Consider the following 25133-nt stretch of genomic DNA (forward strand, 5'->3'; position numbering starts at 1 on the left):
AGGTAGAACATTTACCTTAAATTTATAGGAGGGGGTCACTGTAAAATGAAATATATACAAGTATTCTCTTACTTTAATATAGGGTTGGGGAAAGTGTCTAATTGGGCCAGACTCTGCAATTAGATTGCAATGTTGTGACGGAAATTTAAATGTGATTATTTTCTATTCATTAAGCTGTTTTTTCTTGCCCAAGAAAAACAGCACTTTGTTTTTTTCAGGCTTAAAGAGCCCATAGGCTACATTTTTCTCCCTTATGACGCTTGTGCATGTTTATGTACCAAAAACAAACATAAATAATTTTTATATGCCAATTTTCCAGCCGCTCTTTATCCCCAATTAACTTACAATTGGCTGCCCTGTATTGTGCCTCATTCAAATAGCAGCTCGTGTTGAAACCCTGCTTATAACTTCAGTGTAATGGGCAGGGCTAAGCTGCTCTAGGTGGATGTTGGTTTTTGTGACATCACCGAAACCATGAATTCAAAACAGGCTGTTTTTGCACCCTAGAGTCCTATATGGAGTGAGGTATGAATGGTGTGTTATGAAACTTTAGGAATGTTTACACACTACATCAAACTATTGTTTCAAAAATAAGGAAATTTCAGTTTTCCATGATATGGGCCCTTTAAGGCTTGAACACTGGACATAATGTGCCAGCTTGCCAGTTCATAAGTTCTGCATTATTAGGTTAAATTTTCCCATCCTGTGAAGACTAAGTTGAATAATGAAGAATATAATTAAAATGTGTTCTTATAAATCACAATATGTTTATATTTTTCATCACTAAGCCCTACTGCAAACATACTCAATTAGCCAACACAAATTTGGTATCTCAGCACTCTCAGAAAAAAGGTACTGTACTGTCACTGGGGTGGTCCCTTCAAGGGTATGTCTTCAGTACCATTAGTTAGAGAACACAGTTGCACCATAATCCATTGCAATTCTATATTTTTAAATTGTATTGACTCCACACACCCTGTCTTGTCCCCATACTTACTTTGTTTTATAATGGGTGTATAAGGTATACCTCATGTAAGCTGGAGCTTAAAACCAGTGGTGTTCCTTTGAAGGCACATTACATGCACACTACTTTTTTCTCATAAAGTAAGGGTGTATATTGACAAATTACAATATCACTTGATGTTTTCACAATACATATTTATGTTTTCTGCAGAACTTCTTTTCAAAAGGCTGTCAAAATGTTATTTTTATTTAACATTTCACATGCTGCACTGCACTAAATCCAGTTAAACAGAACCAGTTATTCTCCCTTTTAAATGTAGTATTGTGACATAATTTATTACAGTATGCCAATATATGTCATAATGCCTAGTCTCTAGTTTGCTTCTTTAGTTTTCTGCTGGAGCTACAACAACAACAACAACAATAATAATAATAATAATAATAATAACAATAATAAACATTATTTACATAGCACATTTCCTACTTTTAAATCTTAGTTCAAAAAGGGCTAACAAAGTAATCTAAAAACAACACCGAATGAAAAGAAACAAGCAGTAGTCAAATTAAATCGGCAAACAATGAGATGCAACAAATAAGAATAAAAGTACTTTTAATTTTTAATATTTAAAGTTTTTTTTATTTTATACGTGGAATATACAGAAGCCCTGGAAGCACTGAATGATCTTAAGGCATGATTTGATTTATCATGCATTGAGATGTATGAAAATGCTATATCAATAAATTCTTCCTGTTCCTTCTGGAGCAGGAACTGGTCTTTCCCAAACTGTTGCCACAAAGTTGGAAGCACATAATTGTCTAAAATGTCTTTGTATGCTGTAGCATTAACGTCACCCTTCACTGGAATTAAAAGGCCGAGCCCAAACCCTGAAAAACAGCCCCAGCCCATTATCCCTCCTCCACCAAACTTTACTGTTGGCACTATGTATTGCAGTAGGTAGCATTCTCCTGGCATCTGCCAAACCCAAATTCATCCATCAGAAGGCCAGATAGTGAAGCATGATTTAACACTCCAGACAACACGTTTCCACTGCTCCAGAGTCCAGTGGTGGCGTGCTTTACTCCTCTCCAGCTGACGCTTGCCATTGTGCATTGTGATCTTAGACTTGCAGCTGCTCGTCTATGGAAACCCATTTCACGAAGCACCTGGTGCACAATTCTTGTGCTGATGTTGCTTCCAGAGGCAGTGTGAAACTCTGTAATAAGTGATGCAACAAAGGATAAGCAGTTTTAACACATCCATTTCACAATAATAGCACTTACAGTTGACTGGGGCAGATCTAGCAGGGCAGAAATTGTACAAACTTAATTGTTTAAAGCCACTAAACTCTTTAGTATGACCCATTCTGCGGGCAGACATTGCTTGTCTATGGGAATTGCATGTCTTTGTGCTTGATTTTATACACGTGTTAGCAAAGGGTGTGGCTGAAACACATGAACCCAATATTGAGGAGGGGTGTGCACATATAGTCATATATATATGGTCATATAGTCTAGACTTCCATTACTTGTTAGCTGCATTTACCTCTTAGATCCAGTGCAAAAACTAATGAAGCAAACAACAGATACCAAACATGTCCAACTACATTTGCAAAAACAGGAAATTTGTGCAAATTAGTTTCAGCATTCCTTCAACTCAAAATGACAAGTACTTCTTTAGTCATAGGGACACTAAACAGATTTCAAACTCAGTTTATCTCCATGGTGATCAGGCCTTAAGTCTTTTAGTAATTTATTACTTTCTGGAAACAAGGACTTCTTCTCGCAGTCTATCAAGTGAAAATCAGTTGAAATAATGTGTGTGTGCACAGTACCTGCGTGTGTGGGTGTGTGTGGGCTGGCAGAATCAGTGTTGGAGAGTGGTTCACTTTTTAATATCTCTATGCTTCCCACTCCCCTGCATCTACCTAACACTTGTTTATTTAGCTCAGCTCAAACATTTCCCTATAGTAACGTCCCCTCACATGTTCGTGCTGGCGCTCTGTTTCTGTTATAGACAGAGGAAGGTCCTCGTAGGGCTCTTTTTTCTTTTATGTTTCTCTAGGCGACAGGAGCAAGAGGATCTCCATGGCAACTGGCTGGAGGAGAGACGGAGCGAGAGGTTGACGGAGCAGAATTTTCTTTTCTCTGACACACATTCGCAGCACCTCAGGACTGAGTCACGATCCAGCGCAAACACGTCATGATGTCCAGTCCAAGCAGACCCAGCAGGCTGCTTGTAAATGTCTTCAATTTGAGCATGTTACTCATCCGCGCTCTGATAAACTCATTGTTTCCAGATCATAAGCCCAGTGTGACCAGAGTTATGATCTAATGTTTATATTTTGCGTCTTATATCTTCTGTTTGGTTTGTTTATCTTGCACTGTATCAGCATAGTCTTATGTGGTTGAGATTTTACGTTGTATATTGTCATTGTCATATAAAATTTCCACTTGTTAACCTCAGATGCCCTTTACATTGGGTGAACATTTCATTATGATGAATTAAAATGACCCCAAATGGCCCAAAAGTGTCCAGACAGCCCTTCTAATTTGTGAATGCAGCTACTTTAAGGTGCACAACTTGTCTAATCTCCATAGTAAATCAATGACCATTAGAATGGGAGGCTCTAAAGTGAGCCGGAAGTGACCATGCCTAAAGTGTCAGCTCGAGGGGTATAAAGCCCCCCAGCATTGGGCTGTGGAGCAGTGGAACTGTGTTCTCTGGAGTGATGGAGCTCCATCCAATACCTCTGGGATGAGTTGGAGTGACCCAGAAATAATCATCCAACAACAGTACCTGACCTCACTAATGCACTTGTGGTGGAAATGAAAGAAAATGATTGTTGATCCAAGGAGGAAGCAGGAGCTGCACACACCCCTGTACATAGGTGAGACAGAGGTGGGGAGGGTGAAAACCTTCAGATTCCTTAGCATCCACATCAGTGAGGATCTCACCTGGTCTCACAACACACACCTCATCATCACGAAGTCCCAGCAGTGACTGTACTTTCTGACAAGGCTAGCACATGCCAGCCTAAATTCTCAGCACCTTCTACAGGAGTACGATCGAGAGTGTTCTTACCAGCTCCATCACGGTCTGGTATGGAAACTGCACTACTCAGGACAGAAAGGCTCTCCGGCGTGTGATCAAAACTGCACAGTCCATCTCAGGAGCAGCCTTCCCCTCACTACAGGACACTTATCACACCAGGGTCATCAGGAGGGCCCACAACATAATCAGGGACAGTACACACCCCCTAGCACAGACCCTTCACACTCCTACCATCAGGCAGAGGCTACAGGAATGTGAAGTCCAGGACTGACAAACAGTTTCTGTTCACAGGCCATCAGGCTTGTGAACACCTCACTCACTACCTCTTCCCCCCTCCCACTCTGAACTCTTTATGAACCACTACTCTACATATTGGCACATATGCACATGTAACTTTAATTTTTCTTTTAACTTTGCACATAAAAGCTCTACTTTTTTTTCTTTTTTACTTTTTTTACTATTGTTTTTAGTGTTATTCTTATATTTTCTATTTTTTGTTCTTTTTTTTTTTCTAAGATTATATTAAGATTATATTTGGTGAATGAAGGAACAGTAAAGTAAGAATTTCATTGTACAGAGTAACTGCCTGTTTCTGCTGTGCATATGACAATAAAACTCTTGAATTATGAATGCAATCAAATTCTCAGAGCAGTGTTGTAATACCTAGTGTAAAGTTTTCCCAGAAAAGAAGAGGCCGTTACTGCAGCAAAGAAGGACAAATTCCATATTAATAGCCTTGATTTCAGAAGAAACTCTGGACTAGCAGGTCTCTACAAACCTTTGGACATGTATGAGGTTTGGTATGAAGGTCTTATTATAATCCACATTTAGTCAGTTTTCCCTATTTGGATTTTTTGCTGTCTGTATTTCAATATTTGCATAGTAAACTACCTGAGTCTGAGGACAAATGTCCTTGACGTTCTGTGCATATCACAGGTGAAAAGACTTCTTTAAGACTTCATACTGATAGGGCATTCTGCTGCAGTGGAGCACACTAGAAATTACCCATCTCATGTACTGGAGAAGTGAAAATCTGCCACATAGCTGATTTTCGGTATCCTTCTTGCTGACACTTTGTGAAAAAGAAATGTAGATTATAACATCTGCTCAAGGTCTGTTTTACTGGAACACATGCATTGCTCACTAATATACTGTGCAAAAGTCACCAGTTCCAGTTAAAACAGGCATTAAGTACAAGTTATTAACTCTTTTACATCAGAAAAAAAATCAGAAAAGATATTTTTTAAACGAATTACTTTACTGCCTTCATTACATCATCCATTCCTTTCAGAAGACCCGCTTTCAGTTTTTCAAAAAAATCTGCAGGGATAATTTTCACACCTCCAAAGTTCAGTCTTAGAAGTTGGTTTCATTTTGTGCTTCTTACGATCCGAGTAATTCCAAACACATTCAGTGATGTTGAGGTCTGGACTCTGGGGTGGTGAGTCCATTGTTCACCTTCTTTGTCTTCTTTGTCTGATGATATATGTATTTATCTATGCATATGCAACATGTTTTGTGTAAAGATTTTCAGTATTAAACAGGTGAATGTTAATCTTCCTATATCAGCACAGCACAGTGTGAGAACAGTGCATTATGGAAAGTTTATCCACACTAAAAATGGTTGGGTTGTTGTTCAAAAGCTTTGTTTGATCAAGCAGAATCTGAACAGCTGATTCTTTTGTTATATTATATTGTTTTATATTATATTATTTTGTTTATCCATGATTTAATGATGGCTAGCTAAGCAGTAATTTAACCAGGATGATCATCAGAAATAACAGTTTCTTTTCCCACTTGCGGTGATGATGGGGCAGTTCGTATCAGGTTCGGACCAAATTTTTTCAATCTTGGCTCAGTTTCAGCCTGAATGTGTGGCGTCGCGGTTCAGGTCAGTCCTAGACAGAAACTTGGACTGTATTTGAGCTCAGATCAAAATTTTAGGCCCAGTTAAAGCTCTAATGGGTATGCATGCCAGTTTTATAGTTATGTTCAAGAAAAATGTATGTCTATGGGAGGGTGTGCATACAGGCATATGCAAAAGTTTGAACACCTCCGGCAAAATTGTATGTTTTGTTGATTTTCCAATTAAAAATGAGTTAATACATCATCTACAGGGAACATATTTTAGTGCACAATTTTGTTCAACATATTGGAAAAGATAAAACCTAAACATATGAAATGTGCCATTTGCACAGGCCACAATTTATGATTTCTTTTTTCCCCTAATATGTTAAATTTGGCAAATAAACAATTATTGTGCATTAAAATGTGCAGTGAGTTCTCTGTAGAGGATGTGTCCTTACATTCACATAGAAAGTCAACAAAACATGTCATTTGACCAGGAATGCACAAACATTTGCATATAACTGTGTGTGTGTGGTAGGGACTAACCTGACTGTCTAGGCCCAGCAGCAGAAGCATGACGAAGAAGAGTATCGCCCAAAAAGTGGGCAGCGGCATCATAGTAACTGCCTTTGGATACGCAATGAAGGCCAGCCCAGGACCTGAGTGACATTCATTACATACAGATTACATACAAAATACATTACGGGCCTAAAGAATGGAAGAAGGTAGTTTTTAAGTTAAAATATTCTAATTGTTAAATAAATTTTCCAACAACCAACATCGAATTTAAACAAAGTTATTTTTCTAAATATTCCATTGGTTTATAGTCGTGTACTCTTACTATACTCATGTCCTCATATTTTATGGGAAAATAGATAGATCTCTATAACTTTTAATTGCTGAGATAGTGTCGCTGCCCTATGATCCTGAGCATACCTGACTCAGCCACATCAGCAATGGCCACGCCCTGTTCCTGCGCCATAAACCCTAGCACAGAGAAGATGGCAAAGCTGGTCACGCTGTTCAGGCCTCCAAGCAGCAGGCAGTCCCTGCACATACATACATACATATACATGTGTTAGTGCTGTGTTATTGTAATACTGAGACCTTGAATCCAACGTAATCTTAACTACACAAGAACATTTTCTCTATAATAAGTACATGCAAGTCTTTTTGAACATTCACAGACAAGATGATCAGATACAGATTCTGAACAGGTGCACACAAGAACTCTACAGGTCAAGGATGGGCAGTTTCAGTCTTGGGAATCAGTGAAAACAGAGAAAACAGTAAACTGTACAGTGCTGTGGCCCTTAAGGACTGAAAATGATCTTTCACGTTAAAACACACATGGGCTCACCTGTAGCAGTTATATTTGTACTTACTGTAGCTTGACAAATAGCATAAGAGAAAAATATCTGAATTCCTGCATCAATCCATACCTGGAGATAGAGAGAGAGAGAGAGAGAGGAGAGAGAGAGAGAGAGAGAACAACTAGGATGTTTCACTAAAAAACAATATTTTTTTCACATGTGGATTTTTTCAGATCTAAAGCAACAGTGGAGCTTGATTTTCTCCTCTCTCTCAAAGATGAAAGCTTTAAGTGCTGTTTATCTGATGGGGACAGTTCTGGTGGTCTACCAGGTAGGACTTCCATTTTCTCTGTAGGTTTTGATAATTTTTTCTGTTTTTTTCATATATTTTCCTTTGTCTTTCCTCTTCATTATCCAAGTGCATTAACTTACATCTAATCTCTTCAGAAACAGCTCCTGAAAAAATAAATGTCTGTTCTTCATGTCCTTTTGTCAGGGAAGTAAATAAATGAGTGGTCTCTGACTTTTGGACAGTACTGAGCTTTAAACACACAGCCAGACTCAGTAGACCATGGCTTTCTGGAAACTCGCTCAAGCTTCTAAACTTACGGCTGCACACAAGTGAAGTGATTAGTGCCCCTTTATCCTCTTTTCTCCTGCTCTGTTTGGGTTTTTGGCCTGTGATTGAGCTCCTCTTTGACAAGTGCTTTGAATGAAGCCACTATTGTTAGAGCTCAGTAGATTGCAGTGCTCCATAATACGAACAAAATACTAGTATTGTGATTATATTGTTATATGTTGTGACTGTCATACTCGTTTTAATTTATTAAAAATGTATACTGTAAATGTCCAATACATTTAATGTTAAACCTTCACTCTCCACTAGTAAAATCCCCACTACGTCAGATGTCCTTAACATTGTGTGAACATTTCGTTACAGTTAATATGGACCAATAGAAATGGCCCAAAATGGCCTAAGAGTATCCAGACAACCCTAATTAGTAATTGCAGATGTGTTAAGGTACACCTGCTGCTGACACAGCTTGCATAATCTCCATAGAAAAGCATTAACCAATAGAATGGAACACTCTGGGGCAGCATTGCATGAGCCTGAAGTGATCATGCCCAAAGTGTCAGCTGGAAGGGTATAAAGCCCCCCAGCACTGGGCTGTGGAGCAGTGTAACTGTGTTCTATGGAACCTAAGGTCTAACACATGTCCAAATTAATATGTGAAATGGACATTAAGTACAGGTTATTCTTTTTTCAGCATCAGGGGAAAAAGGCAGAAAACATATGTAACAGAAAATTACATAGAAGCCTCAACAAGGAAATACAGTCTCACGTTTTCAGTATTTAGTGTGTCCACTCTTTAACTTCATTAGAGCGTCCAATTATTTTCCCAGAGACTCACTTTCAGTTTTTCAAAGAAATCTGCAGGGATATTTATCCCACCTTCAAAGTTCAGTCTTAGAAGTTGGTTTCATTTTCTACATCTCATGATCCAAATAATCCCAAACACATTCAGTGATGTTAAGGCCCAGACTCTGGGGTGTTCAGTCTATTGTTCCGAGAACACCAGCAGCTTCTTTGTTTAATATGCAAATGTTCTTTTTTCCGTCTATCTGTTTTACTACCTTTTTTAATCTTTGGTTTTTCCTTTGACCTTCCCCTTCCTTATGTGAGTATATTGTCTTATATCTATTCTCCTCAGAAATATCCCATGGAAAATTAATAACGTGTATTTAATGGCAGTTTAACCTCGAAATTAAGCAAATGAAGGGAAACCTCTGACTCTGCACTGTGTTGTTCATCCCTATTATATGCCATTGCCCTACTGTAATTCAGACTCCTATTTATGTGATATTCCAGTCATTCTGGATTGGTTCTAACTATGAATGGTTAAGGGCTTTATTCAGTAAAAACCTTAAGCATGTGCTAAAAGCCTTAGCTTATGCAAAAGCCCTCCCTCAGCCAGTGATTAGGCAAGAGAGGCATTGTGCTTAAATCAGTGATTATGCTATTGAAACTGAAAGTGCTAACCACTTCAACATGTGCTAATTTGCTTAAATTGATCTGGCCCTATAACTAGCATCTGACGGAGCAGGTTAACTCGGCTAATGAGGCACAGAAACGCTACTGTGTTCATCCTTAATGATCCGTCTGTCATTGCTATGGTTTCACGTTCATCTCTCTGCAGGGACTTTCTAAAGGGGTCCCCGGTAGCGTACTGACAGCGTATACAAGATGTAGTCTTCTGTAATGGGTTAAAAATAAGATTTATTTTCCCACTAATGCCCATATCTAAAATGTCACATTCCTTTTTTGTTCTCTAAGCTCATCTGAGCACAAATCTGAAGAACCTTTGGAAAGCCTATGGGTAAAAAGTGAGCTTTTATCATATTAAAGGAGCATTCCAGTCTAAAACTAGTATTTACTATGTAATTTGTCATGTTATGTAGGATTCTGTAGTGCAGTATTCCATCCCTCAGTCTTACTGGTTTGACAAAATCTGCAATTTTGTATGTATTTTGTGTTTTTTATCCATCAGTGTTCTCGGACTACAATACCCAGCATGCATTATGCCATTGGGAATGCTCCACACAGTGATAAAAAAAATACTGACTGCTAGCATAACCACTGATGTAGAAGGTAATAAATACAGATGTGATAATTGGCTTTTCTAGTAGTGGTGTTAGCTACGTAGCTTCCAGCTAGTGGACAAAATGAAATAAAAAATAGCAAACAGCCACCCAAAAATTCACCCCAAAGCAGTTTTTCAAAAGTTACTCTCACCTTCAAGATGCATCATCAGAGGGTGTTTTTGCTCATCTTTAAATCAGAAAATCTCACTCTAGAGAATATTGCAGCATCACTGTAGGAGGAAAGTAGGCATATTTACAACAGATAGACCAATATTTACAACTTTAGACCAATCAGAACAAGTTCTGCGGCATTTTTATCAGACTAAATTTAGTTGTACCTGCACGGATTAAGAAAAAAAATATTTAAAAAGCATATAATATTTGCAGTGGCTTAAACTATAAGCCGCATGATCTCCCATTGAAAGATTGTGACTGAATTGTGAGATTATTATTCATTATTTAGTTACTCGTGATCAAGTGACTCATGTAAATGAAAGGTTAAACATTTTCAATTGCACAAAGGCATGTTTTTAAGTCTTAAAAGTTCCATTTAGGTTGCTTCTACGAATTTATTTCCCCGTAAGAATGAACAGTTTCTTTTATTTTGTCTTAGTGATGGCAGTTTCCTCATCTGTGCTCTAGATCCTTTATGTATCCCAGAGTAACTGCTGCTGTCTTCAGAGAACCACTCAAAAAATGCTGCAAAGAAAGAAGAAATATGTTAGAATTTTTGCCAAAATAATTGTCGTAAAACCTCAAGCTACTAATGCTGGCCTTCAAGGGGATTTTTCAAAATGTCTGCATAATGCAATCGCTAAAGCGAAAACAAAGTCATTCAGAATGGTTTGGTGTGAAATTCAGTGGTTCAAATGGTTCATTGTAGAGAAACTTACTCAGATATCTTTGCAGTGGTGGTGATAGGAACCAGACGTCACAATGTCCACAACTCAGATATGGCCATTTTAATTACTGTCCAAAATGACCAGCAAACCTACACGTGCTACTGAGTAGGGACACACAATATGGGAATTGTGGGCAGATGCCAATACCCAATATGTTTCATTTACATATCTGCTGATGGTAATTTTTTAAATGTTTAAAACTGGGACTACATCCTCCTGGACCAGCATTACAGAGAAATACAACATTTATTTATAAAGAGTTACAAATGTAATAAAGCGCAGTAGCACAACATCACCTCAACATTCTGCTCTTCCAGAGTACAATAGTTTTTGTAAAATTATAGTAAACCTGAAAAAAAAAGTTTTCTTAGGGACTATTTTGCCTCAGAATGCTCAACCTGTACCCCTCCACCATGAATGTGTTTTAAGTCAAAACCTTATCACAAAACTATCATAAAACAATATCCTGGCATCAGGCAATGTATTCATAACCATTTCATGCAATAAGCTTCTGCAAGGTATTAACTCTCTTTAGAGGCATTAAACACAGACGTCTGGTTCCTATCACCACCACTGTGAACAATTCTGACTCGGCAAGTTTCTTTTAGATGGCACATTTCACACCAAACCACCTCAAATGACTTTTTTACATCTTAACCATTTAATTACCACCATTTAAAAATGATTTTCAATTATTAGTCAGGTTAAACAGTTCAACTGCAGAAGATGATCAACTGGGCCTGTTCTTTAGCCATAAAGGACTGAAGAAAGTTAGCTTTCATGTTCTGTAAAGAGAAAATCAATCAAGGTTTTCAAAACTCATGGAGGTTTTTTGGCCACAGTAGGGTTCCTAGCTCTCAAAAAACTGGCTGAGGCCTCTGAGAATCAGAAAAATCTTTTATTTAGTAGATTTAATTTAGTAAAAATTTCTCCATCCCAAACGTAATAGTCACTTACACGCAGCTCAGATCTCTTTATGGAGCCACAGAGCAAACTAGTGAAACTAGCTAGCTGATTCAATGATCCGCAAAGGGGATTGCGACGAAAGGGATAAGGAGGACTCCCTGGAAAGAGATATTTCTGTGCATCTAATGAAAAGTGCCAGATTAACGGAATTGCTGTCAGATGGAGCTGGCAACCCCAGACAACAGCAGTGTTATATAAAAGTGTGTTCAGATGGGTGTGGCTTCTAGAAATATCTGAGCCACCGGCACACCATTTAAAATTAAATGAAAAGTATGCTAGGTGTCATTTTCCACGCTGAGCATATGATGCAATACAGTCTAAGCAATCCTCTTTGGATCTCCATGGCAACTATATGGCTTACCTGTGGTGCTCACAGGTGCTGTGAGCAGTGAATTTGGACAAATTTTCAGGCACAGCTGATGCTCATTGAAGAGCTTCACATACAGGTAAGCTGTGAGCATTTGGATAAAGCCACTGTACTATGGCAACATATGAGGTTGTGTATTGAACTTTTGGGGCATTATAGATTCACAGAAGTGAAAATGTAGTAGCGGAGTAGGCTTAGAGGGTTGAACCACTTGCCAGAGACACTAATGAAATGCTAAATGCCTGTAGCACCTGCAGCTAAAACCATATCTGAATGCTCTGACCCAAAGGCAGTAATGCCTCTAACACATTAGGTTCTAGTATTTCATGAGGCTATTATATACATATTAAAAACATTAAACATAACAGAGACATGTAGTCTAGCTGGCTTTGCCAAAAGGCTTCTTATTCAACCATTAGCGAATGAAGAGAAGGCCGCTGTGCAAAGCTACAACATGCAGCATTCTCAAACTAGCATGCTAACATGTAGATCATTTGGCTTGTTGGTCAGTAATGTTCACCAAATTAAGAAAATACGTAGCTAAATAATCATCAAATCAATCAAGTATTAAAAAAAACTTAACTCACTGTGCTAAGCAAACCAATGCAACATTCTCAAACTAGCATGCCAGTGTACAGGGTGTCCCAAATAAATTGACATCATTTGAGATGTGAATATCTGAGTAACTACATGTCGTAGGAAAACGAAATTAAATAGGCTTCATGTTCAACAATGCAAGATTTATTTATCAAAATTTGAACAAGAAATTCAGAGTGATGTAGATTCTATAACCGCTTTGACAAAGCTTCACAAATGTTCAATATGCGCATCTGTCTTTAAGGCTTGAATGAGCTGCAGCTTATAGGGTGTCATTCGCAAGCGTTTCCTTACGACACACCGGAGCGTCGTACGAGGAGTCTGGGTTTCCAGAGATGCTCTTCTTACAGACTTTCTGGGGCTTTGCACAAATGTTTCTTGAACCTGATTGACGATATCTTCCGATACTGGTGGTCGTCCAGATCCCTTTGCCCTGCACAGGCAGCCTTCCTCTTTGAATTTTTTGGGCCATGTCCAAATCTGCTTTCCAGTTGGTGCATTTTTATTGAATTTCCTCGAAAATGCACGCTGCACACTCGTTTGACTGTGTTTGAGCATATTCTAACACACACAATGCCTTTTCATTTCTAGTGAACGGCATTCTTCAACCTGAAAAAAAAACACTATGAATTAAACTTGGTTAGTTTTTGCACATTTTATTAAAATTTGAGATCATTTGAGGGAGAATTGGCTATGTTATTAGACTATGAAATGATGTCAATTTTTTTGGGACGCCCTGTATAAAGCTTTCAAGGCTATACAAGGCTTTCAGCATTTTTTCTCATCTTGCTGGTCAGTAAAATTCATCAAAATAAGAAAATACATAAATAAATTATAATCAATAGATAGATGCATTCTGGGAGATACAGGCTGAGCTTCTTGTCCGAGGCCGTGGCAAAGTTACAATGTTGGATTTCACGATAATTATTAGCTGTAATTTGCAAAACATATTGAGATGGTGACCGATACTTTATGCAGCCTTAAGCAGCCTCAGTGCTTCCCCCTTTAGCACTGCGGGCAAAGCTTCAGAGCATTCCTCGTGATTTTGTTAGTTTCTGTTTATTAGCTTTTATTTCTTCATCTACAAGGTTTTAAACATTTAACATGTTTTTCTTTCCAACCATAGGCACCTGAGCAATGGAGCATTGGAGCAACTGGAGCATGTGCATCCCTATTTTTATTAGAGAACCTTTTTATTGTAACTAGAGGTCTGCACAGGACCAAGCGTTTAGTCCCACTCCCACCCACAACCTAAATGCTTTGTCCCGCTCCTGCCTGCAGTCCCGTATATTTCATTGAGATTACAACTATGCTGAAATAATGGCTTATTTTCTTGAAATTGTGACTGATTACATCAAAATGATATCTTATTTGGAACAAGGCACCTGCACAATATTAAATACAATACATGTACCATGTAGCACTGGTCTTATATATTAGACCCTTATATCATTAAATACACACATGTGTGAATGATTTAGGTGACTAATGTTTGACAATCAAAACACTTCAGCATCAGATTACAAAAAATTGCTCCCCCACTTTCACTCAAATTCTAAATTCCATGATTCCAATATAACACCCCCTCCACACCATATAAAATCACTTTCAATTAATAAAAAACTGACTATTTTATTTGCTTGTTGACTCACTTTTATTACGTCATCTTCACCCACTGGCATCTATGTTAACCTAGACATCTACCTATCAACCCATTTAAGATATACAGTCATAAATAGTGAATATATTTAATTGTGAAGGATGGCAACAGTTATAATGGATAAGATATATTTTTTGTGAGTGCATGACATAGAACCTAAACAGATTAGACAAGTACACACGCCTGCATGTCTAATAACAAAACACAAGAGAAAAAATGACATAATAACATATTAACCATGCTAACAGAGCCAAAAAGAGATGAATATGTGAATTGTTATGTGATATATGACCATGTTTAATAGGAATGGGAATTATGAGGCATAAATTCAGTCCAGGGTCTAATATAGTTCTCTTTCTAATCTTGCTCTCATGCACTTTCAAGGAGAAAATGGCCTTATCCGCCTCTCCTGAGGTCCACTAATGAGCAGCTGTGTCTTTATCCGGCAGCTGTGTGTCAGCAGCTCTGTTTGTTTGCTGCGATTCGCTGTGGAAAGTTTATCCTGGCTCGAGTCTGACATTCGTTTGAAAGCCAGTCTCTGCTGAGATTGTCTGTCTGGAAGGATCTTCTCCTGAAGCCTCTTTGATTGGGAGTGAATTGGGGTGTCTGGAAGTCATTGTCTGAGTTATTTTTGATTGCTTTCTGCCTGTAAACCTAAATCTGACTGTTAACTATTGAAATATGGTGTTTTTGTGAACTGACAACAGAAGCCTTCCAATGAACACAGAGAAGTTACTAGTTATGTTCTGCTACATTCAACTTTAACAAACCTTCATCAAATGACAGGCACACGAGTTGTAGTAGCAAATTAAAAGCAGATATTAATAACCATGTGTGTTACAGCTAAGCCTTCAGTTTGAGCCAAAAATGCTCAAAAAATGTCAAAAATGAGGAAAAAAAACACCTTTACAATGACACTAATATCTGCTAGCACCCCTACGGGATTCTAGTAGTATGGTGGCACTAAGACAACGTCAATTTACATGAACGTTTTTTGGCTGTTCTAGATTAGCTATTCTAGATTAGCCAATACCAGTCAGTGACTGATCTAGAACTTCCAGAAGGCCTACTGTGAAGATTTTTCCAACAAAGTTGATTCATTGATTCCTCTTTCGATTCCTAATTATATTAGTGGTTAATCTTACATGTTAGGCCCTTCAGTCCAGCTCCTGAAGTCTTAACCAATGGGAGAGTTTGCTTTACTGTATCTGCCTAGATGCCACAGAGACAAAAATCCTGATTGGGCAATTTTCCATTGGACATTTAAAAAATGTAACCCTTTTGTCTCCAACCAAAGCTTAAAAATGAAATAAAATAGGCATGATGATTATATGAAAAAAAAATTAACTAAAAATTACAGACATATATTTTTTTATTTCACAGATATCATTAGAGCTTCTCTGACAGCCTTGAAGACCCTAAAGGTTCACCACTGGATATAGAACACATTGTTTTCTCCACAGCCCTGGTTCCTTGTGTTTGTTTTAGTATGATTAAAGTTCTACAGGGAAAGATCTTTAACCTCTTGTGAATCCAAACACAATTAGAAGAGGCCCACCGGGCTAAGGTCATCAGAGGCTGACCCAGTTTGGTTTGTTTCTTGTTTGTGAGTGATGCAGTTTCAGAGGGATCCTGCAGCCAAAAGTCAGTGTAACGGAGATGAGACTGGCAGGGCGTGAGGTATGACTATCTGATGTGGGTGCTGTGTTGACTTGAGTTACAATAACAGTGGTGTAGAGTTAACGCTCCTTGTTTCAGCTGCTGTGGTAAACTTTAACCCTCAGAGGTCACACTTATTAACTGCGATGACTAAAGCATATTGTAATTTTTGCATTAATTGTTTCTCATTGGTAGCTTTAAACAAGTGGAGAAATTATATGGAAAGTGCAGATTCTAAATGTTCCACTGACACTACATTTGTATTTATTGTACCACTTTATCTGGGAAGTGTCTGTAGATTATCTACAGACATTTAAACTGTTAACAAACTATCTGGTAAAACTTAGTTGATTCTCAACAGTGTTAGGGATAGGGTTAACATTTAGGACGAGGGCTAGTTTTAGGAACAGGATAAGGGTTGAATCTGCAGTATGGGGCAAAAGTCTTTTTATTTATTCAAATTTCAGTCAAAATCATCTTTGAATATACATGATCTATTTTTCAACATCAGGAAAAAAAGCAGAAAACATTTAAACAGAAAATTAAACAGCCTCATATTTTTTTGTCCATCCTTTGCCTTTATTACAGCTTTATTACAGCATTATTACAAGGCTTGCTTAAAGTTTTTCAAAGAAATCTGCAGGGATATTTTCCACACCTCCAAAATTCAGTCTTAGAAGTTGGTTGCATTTTATTTTCTCATGATCCAAGTAATCCCATTCAGTGATGTTGAGGTCTGGACTCTGGGGTGGTCAGTCCATCATTCAGCTTCTTTGTTTGATGTATCTGTCTCCTTTTCTCAGTGAGGCTTCTTGAACAGCTACACATCCTTTCGGACCCATAGCGCTGAGTCGTCTTCTCACAGTGGAAGGATGGACAGAAACACCTGTGGATTTTTTCAGGTCTGAAGCAACTTGATTTTCTCCTCTCTCTCAAAGATGAAAGCTTTAAGTGCTGTTTATCTGATGGGGACAGTTTTGGTATCTACCAGGTCTTTCAGGTGGCTGTCAGGAGTCCCATTTTTCCTTTCAAAAATCTTTAATTTTTCTTAATGGCGTAATGTTTTGACTGGAAGTCAAATAACTGAAGGATGGTTTCTGACTGCACAATACTATAAGTTGAAATCAAGGTAAGCGTTTATGAAGCATCTACAATGAAGTGTAAGTACAAGTAAGTCCCAGTACAAAATGCAATTTCTCAACATCAAAACAAATAAAAAGATTCAAAGACTTAAACCTGATAAAACAGAATGTACATTCAATTTAAATTCAATACATAACATAAATATGTGATTGATCATCTAATTATGTAAATACATTTATTATAGCATGACAACATTAATAATTGAGACTTCTATGGCTTAAACTTGCAAATAAGCAGAGTGCACAGTTTCCTACAACAGCTCTATGACTTAGTGCACAAACACACACACACACACACACACACACACGGAGTCCATGTGAGGGTGAAAGAGGATTACTGTGGCAGCACATGACGTCCCTAAGAACAGCAGGTCACTCAGCCCGTTATCAGCAAGACCTAATGCAACACTTTATCATTCCGCCAAACTTTCAACAAACAAGCCAAGCCCACACAATAACCCAGTAGAGTGACAGAGACAGAAAAACCAAACAGAAACACTCTAACAGAAGGGAAAAAAGTCAGTTAGCAGATCTCAGTTCAACACTGATCTACATTCAGAACAATACAAAGCTGAGAAAAGCAACTCATAATGTACTTTGTTCAAATTGTACAACATTTCCACATAAAATAAATCACATCTAATGTAAAATAAGACTAAAGTAAGTAAACTTAAGGACAAAATAATGCTGATGTGATGTACTAATGTTCAAATGATATCCATATTTGAATTAAATAAACATAATGCATCAGCTGAACAGCAACAGCCAGTGTAGTTAAGCTGAACCTGAGCAAAAATCCAGCACAGCTGAGCAGAAGAAAGCAGAGGGGAGGGATCTCCTGCTGCTCCTCCTTGGGTAGCCATGCATTATGTGCTGTTTCTTCCTCAGTGACCAGGAGCTCCAGAGACCAGAGGAGGAACCTGGCAACAAATATAAACGACCTATAATAAGCATTTAGGTAAAGCACCGTCTCAATGAAAATCCTATAGGGTGCCTGAACTAACACGGTTAAATAAGGTAGGTTGACAGCATATTTGTGGCACTGTTTTTGATATTGGCAGTACAATGACTGGAATTGAAATGACTATCACTGTTTACCTCGTGGCCGTTTGCATCTACACTTGGTATGCAAATACATATGCAAATTTAGCACTGTGTATAAAAAGATACAGATGGAAATAGCCCTAAATTTAAAAAAAGAGCTTCCTGTATTAAATTGTGAGGACTCACTGGCAGGTCAACACTTTGGTTTCACACCGACATACACACAGACATACACATTCACACCTAGGAGCAACTTAATATCTCCAATTGGCCTGACTGCATGTCTTTGGACTGTGGGAGGAAACCCACGCAGAAACGGGGAGAACATTTAAACTCCATGCTGAAAGTGACCGTGGTCACCCATCCAGGGAATCAAACCAAGGCCCATCTTGCTGCTCGCTGTGAGATGACATGGCGCCTTTCTCAAACCCATGGATGCTTTACAACATTACAAATTACAACAACTCTACAAATTAACAGAAAATTTAAAATGACGAACACACACACAATTTCTCAGCTGGCAGGGAGAAAACCCCTCACCACGGCGAATAATCACCTGGCTTGTGGCCCAGTCAGTCTCTGCTGTCATAGGGCAAAGTCATCCGGTGTACGGCCTAGTCCAGGGGTCGGCAACAAGCGGCTCTGGAGCCTGCAGCTCTTTTACTGCCCTGTTGCAGCTCCACAGCAGAATTAGACTTTTAGGTAAAATAAAATTATCCTCCTTTGCAGTAAAATAAAGTTCTGCTGATCTTTCTAACACAGTAGAACAATCAATGGTCTTAAACACTGGAGTTAATGTGGTCTATATCTGCTACTTCACCAACCTTTAATCCTAAAGATGTCTGTTGGTCACATACAGACAACGATCTCGCCTAGCTAGTAGCTAATGAAAAGGCAAAGAGAAAGATTTCAGAACATGGATAATTTGGAGACGAATGGATTTGCATTCATAAGCACTTCAGCTGGTTTCCTGAAATGTTTAATCTGCAACAAGAAACTGTCGAACACTAAAATGTTGCGAAGCTAAAGTCAGCTTCTTGGACGCCAGCTCAAATTTACCGGTTCCACCTTAAATGGTGTGGCAGTTACATTCTGGAGCCTCAGGCACCATTTAAGGTGGAACACGAAAATTTGAAAAAGAAGCTGGCGAATGAGAAGCAACTTCAGCCTTGTAAAAGTCGAATGTTGAGAGACATTTTACAAGAAACTGTTCTACTTTTGTGGCAAAGTTTCCTGCCGGAGATGCAAGAAAAGCGGGTATACCTGAGCTAAAGCCTAAAGCAGAGCAAAGTAAGTCTGCGTTTTCGTTTATATTTTTAGCCTATACTGGTACATCAGCACATACTGAGACACATTTACAGCCAAGATGGTGAAATGGACATAAAATGCTTTGGCTCCCATGGTGGTTTACTTTTTTTTTTAAAGGACAAAATGGCTCTTCTCAACATTTGGGTTGCCGACCTCTGGCCTAGTCAAACTCCACTATTGCAGTGCATAGTCACCTGGCTTGTGGCCCAGTCAATCTTTGTTGTCACAGTGCAAAGTCACCCGGTGTATGGCCTAGATAGCTACGTTTCTGAACTAGCAGCCCAGTTGAACTCCACCAGATAGCTAAGTTTCTGAACCAGCAGCCCAGTTGATCTCCATCCGCTTGCACAAAGCCACTCAGCTCATGTCATAGTCAAACTCCGCTGTCACAGTGCAAAGTCTCTCTGCTCGTGGCCCAGCTAAACTCCGCTGACATGGTGCAAAGCCACTCACCTCACGGCCCAGTCAAATCTCCACTGTCATAGTGCAAAGTAACCCAGCTTGCAGCCCAGTCAGACTCTGCTGTCATGGTGCAACGTCATCTGGCTCACATCCCTGGTAAAACTACGCTGTCACGGTGCAAAGTCACCTGGCTCACTGCCCAGTTAAAATTGTTAAAGTGCAAAATCACAGAAGTGTCCCGGCTTGCGGCCAGGCCGAACTCTGCTGCTAACCTCATTAATGTTCTTGTGGCTGAATGCAATCAAACCCTCACAGCAATGTTCCAACATCTAGTGTAAAGCTTTCCCAGAACTGTAGAGGGTGTTACTGCAGCAAATTATGATCAGATAATACTGCTATATAGGTTAATAAATAACTCAGCTGGATAAATCATCTTTGTAATAAACGGTCCAAAGCCTTGACATGAAAGAATACATGAACTAGGTTTACTATGCCAAAATGCAAATATGCTACAGAACTTATAGATATTGTATATGTGCACAGAGAGAGAGTGATGCCTGTCTCTACTGATGCTGCACTCACTCTGTGACCAGAATCCTGGTAAGCAGCACAGCACACACACAGGGACCAGCCATCTGTCTACATACAGTACAGACCCCCCATCACTCTGTCACATTCACATGCACGCAAGCACAGACGCATTGTATCAGCTGTGTTTTCCATGCTGTGGAGATTTTTGGAGAGAAACACACCCCACCTGCAACCTGGATATGTTCTGTGTTCTGAAAATACAGATTAGAAAGGTTAGGCCAACTAATAACTCCAATGTTCAATATCATTGATGGCAGCAATCATTTCTGATGCAACAAAATCAAAATTGAACACTCTATTTATCTAATGCCACCAACAACATGGATTTTCCTGATTTACCTGATTAAGGTGGTTATTATTCTCTATCAAAATAATGTCAGCGTTCCGATATAAAAAAAACTTAATTTAAATTATATTATGTATATGTGCGTGCGTGCGTGCGTGGGTGCGTGCATGGGGGGCAGCATGGTGGCGCAGTGGGTAGCGCTGTTGCCTCACAGCGAGAATGGCCTGGGTTCGATTCCCAGCTGGGCGACCAGGGTCATTTCTGTGTGGAGTTTGCATGTTCTCCCCGTGTCTGCATGGGTTTCCTTTGGGTACTCCGGTTTCCTCCCACAGTCCAAAAACATGCAGTTAAGCTAACATGCTAAATTGCCCCTAGGTGTGGGTGAGTGTGTGAATGTGTATGTCTGTTTGTCTGCCCTGCAATGGACTGGCGACCTGTCCAGGGTGTATCCTGCCTTCTGCCCAATGACAGCTGGGATAGGCTCCAGCACCCCACTGCAACCCAGAAGGATAAGCGGTTAAGATGATGTATGTATGTGTGTGTGTATACATATTTAATGGTGAAATTGTGTATCTTATTTCATGCTTTTTGTCATATAAGCATTACATCAATCTCCACTGTTGAACTGAAAATAGCACTGAATAATAATAGCTATATTTTCTCAGTGTCGCTCAAACCAATAAAGCACTGGGGTTATTACAATAAACTAAAAGGAAAATTGTAAAATGGTAGTTTAGGTAGCTTAGGCTTTGGGCTCAATTCCACACAGACACGTTTGCCTGGACCTGTGCCTGGACAGAGATTGAGATATTCTGCTGTCACTTAGTGTGTCAGATCAATTCTCATGTTGTAATCAGAATTGTGGTCAGAAATTTCAGGACTTGAACAGCATGTAGGAAATCAAAGTAATTCAATTTAAAGTCCAACTATATATTAATGAAAAAGTGGTTTAGGTTGTTAGCTGTCTTTTAGCCTGTTTAGTCTGTTATCTCTTAGCCCAGTTGTGAAGAAAATACGTTGTCAGCACCTTCATTGAGCCACATTTGAAGCCACTGTAAAATACTCAGTTGAATTCTATTAATTCACCAATGGACTATTATGCTCACGTGGACCACTATCTTTACTGATAAGAAGCCTTTTTTATTTTAACTAGAGTGCTGCCGGCTTATTTTCTTGACAAGAAAAACAGCGCGACTGCTGGTGGTGGTTAACTCCTCTCTGGCTGTCCGTTATCTTTCTGTGCTGCGTGTGGTGGAGGGGTTGAATCGCGCACCAGGTAGCTGGAGTCCACCACCTCTGGTAGACTTTTCCATTTTTCCTCATGTGTTTGGCCAGAGACAACCCAGGTTCAGCGCCAGCCCTAGTTCCGGCCCTGACAGTTCCAGGCGGCCTTGGCTTTTAACCCATAAATGAGCGCGACCTTGGGTCAAACAAGACAACTCTCTGAATTAAAGAATATCACAAAGTGCAGGAAAACAAACTTACAAGAATTCCCCTGGTAGCGGCGAGCGAAAATGGAAGAGCCCAGTGCCAAATCCCCCATACTCAATGGCCGTGGGGAAATTTGGCGTACAGAAGTCTGTTTCTCTCAGCACGGACAGGTCATTCTGATGGAGGCTCAGCCTGTGGACAGTGTGAGGCCAGTAATGGGCCTCTTATCCTGCTGGTGTGCAGTTTTTCTCGGATTCAGGTTGTTTGGGAATGCAGCCCAAAGTAGGTGGTAAACTCCACCTATGGCTAAATACTAAATACCCAAGGGGCCTGGGGGTGCACCACCAGCCCGTCTCTCCCGCTCCGTTAAGGAGGTGGTGCTAGAGTGTACATGACAGTGACGTGCCATTAACGGACTCATTTATGGCACATTTGGGAAGATTAGAGATATGAAAAAGCGAGGAAAAGATAAATGAATATTACAGTACTTTGGCCATAAAGGTGGTGGCTTGGCCAAGCGAAAGGCTGAGTAAAGGCCTGAATGGAAAAAACCCACAGCAGCTATTAAACCCTTTGGCTTTACTGTGACTGGCATCTGTTTCTGGTAGAGGTCCAAGAATTTCGCTACAGCATTGTTATGGAGGTTGGTGGTTACAGTAGGACTTTGGAACACAGGATATATCTGTCTCACACGCTCAAACACAAGCATAGACTCGCACACTTAAACATACATAGGCTTACACACACGTTTTCTGACCTCTATAAAAGTCAGTGTGGTCATTTTAGAAGCAACGGTGAATGCTGGTGAAATGGACACTTTAAAGGGCCCGTATGATGGAAAAGAACAGGTTTTTCTCCCTTATTTTGAAAAAAAGATTTTTATGTAGTATGTAAACATTGTTAAGGTTTACTATCAAAACATATCGTTTACTCACCGGTCTATATATGGAAACTAAGCTGCAAAAAGTTTGTTTTGAATTCATCATTTTTGTGACATCACATTTTTGTGCAGCAGCCAAATTGGCCTACAGTAGTTTAGCCCAGTCCCTTCACACTGAAGTTATAGGGAGTGTTTCAGCACTACTGCTTTAGGAATGGGGCGCAGTACAGGGCAGCCAATCAGAACGCAAGTCATTTACATATCGCTACTATTGTATCTCAAATGTATCGTTTTTCAGTTTTTGACATATTAAAAATGCCTGTTGTCCTTTACATTGTGTGTAAATTTCATGATGAACGGGCCAACAGAAATGACCCCAAATTACTTCATATTAGTATTAAAGGCACTGCTTTTCAATATGGCACAGTACAAGGCAGCCAATGAGAACAAAGCTCATTTACATACATTAGTCTTAAAGGGAGAGCTTTTTGAAAGAGGTACAGTACAAGGAAGCCAATCAGAATGGATGTCATTTACATATATTAGTATTTTCTTAAAGGCACAGTGACAGAAACAGACTGATTCTAATGGATAAAAGGAGGTTAGAAAATGGTCATGGAAAAAATGAGTTATGGCTATTTTTGATACACAAAATCACACAAATGTATTAGGGGACCCTTGGTTGGGGGGGGGGTGCGGCAATAGGGGACCTCGGTGAAGGGGGGTGGGATTAAAATACATAAAAAGTGTTGTATATGCGCCCTTTAAAAGCACCAGAATCCAACGCGTCCCTGTATGTGTCTGATCCGAGCCTCGTCTGATAACAAACACCGCGCGCTTCTTCCGTTTCCAGGGCAGTGACGCAAGCACGGCCGCCGGTATCTCCGTCCGCGCGGGCGCGCGCGGGTATATGTGGGCATCTGTCTGTGTGCGCGCATGCGCGCGTGTGCATGTCCCTTTAAGAACACACACTCCTGTTGCATGGAGAGTCTGGTGTTTTTCCACTCTCTCAGATATTACACGCGCTCCCCATATAAGACGCGAAGGCTGGGGAGAGAGAGAAAGAGAGAGAGAGCAAGAGCGGGAGAGAGAAAGAAAGAGGGCGTGAAGAGTGTTTTATTTCCTCGCCTTTATTTCCAACGCATAAGACATAACGAGAACAAGACAAGACTCCGGCCACAGATCTAGCCGACAGGTGAGTGACATCCCGGCTCCTCAGGAAAATAAGATCTGCATCTGTGTATGTTTTTTTTATTGTTATCATAATTATATGTGCGTTTTTGTGTGGACTAATTATTTGAATCATTTTCCTGCTCTTGTTCAGTGGAGATGGAGCTCGTCCTTCTGCTCAGTTTTAGTTAGAGAAAGCCGGTGGATTTACGGATGACTCCCAAACCGCTACATTTTCCCTCTTTCTTTCGTTTAGACTTTTCACTGCTTGTCATTTAGCTACATCACGCTTAGGTCTCCCTTTAAGGGTCTTCTGTCATTTACACACTTTTGTTATGAAAGAAGACGGCTTTATTTCAGGTGTCTGGACACTGAACACAAGGAGATTTTCAGGCTTTGAGCGGTGTGTGTGTGTGTGTGTGTGTGTGTGTGTGTGTGTGTGTTGTACCCTCTGCTGGCCAGTAGGATGATCTGAAAGCTGCCGGTTGTAATTGCTGAATAAAGTAGGTTAATGGCCGCGATATGAATTTGCATACTGGCCCTCCCCCCTCTGGTGGCTCCTCTCTGAGGAAACATTTATGCTAACGATTTATTTTGGAAACGTTTCAGTAGGATTTCATTCATTAATTCAACAGTGCTTAGTGCTCTTTTATATCCAGACGGGCTTAAAGGAGAATTCCACCGACTTTTTAAAATTTCTGCGTAAATCCGTCATTAAGATGTAGCAGAGCCATTCAGAGTGGTTTGGTGTGAAATGCTCTGTTCTAGAGAAACTTGCAGAGTCAGAATTGCTCATAGTGGGGGTGATAGGAACCAGACGTCTGATGCTTTTAGTGCCCTTTAAAAGCCACCTCACAGAAAGTTATTACGTTTAATGATTACATTGCCTGAGACATCATTTTATGATAG

At 39.6% G+C, this 25133-nt stretch overlaps 1 protein-coding gene and 1 pseudogene across 1 annotated transcript in view; one reads left to right on the plus strand and one right to left on the minus strand.

Moving 5' to 3' along the window:
• Positions 1–1973: 1973 nt before the first annotated feature.
• On the minus strand, positions 1974–13820 carry LOC118814096 (annotated as a pseudogene).
• A 10184-nt stretch (positions 13821–24004) lies between these two features.
• Positions 24005–25133, plus strand: part of LOC118813805 (sodium- and chloride-dependent taurine transporter-like) — a 34749-nt gene continuing 33620 nt past the window's right edge. The window contains 1 exon segment of the mRNA XM_036579352.1: positions 24005–24249. The gene's annotated coding sequence lies outside the window, so the exon portion shown is untranslated.

This window comes from Colossoma macropomum, unplaced genomic scaffold, assembly GCF_904425465.1.
Source record: "Colossoma macropomum unplaced genomic scaffold, Colossoma_macropomum, whole genome shotgun sequence".
NCBI classification, from domain to species: domain Eukaryota; kingdom Metazoa; phylum Chordata; class Actinopteri; order Characiformes; family Serrasalmidae; genus Colossoma; species Colossoma macropomum.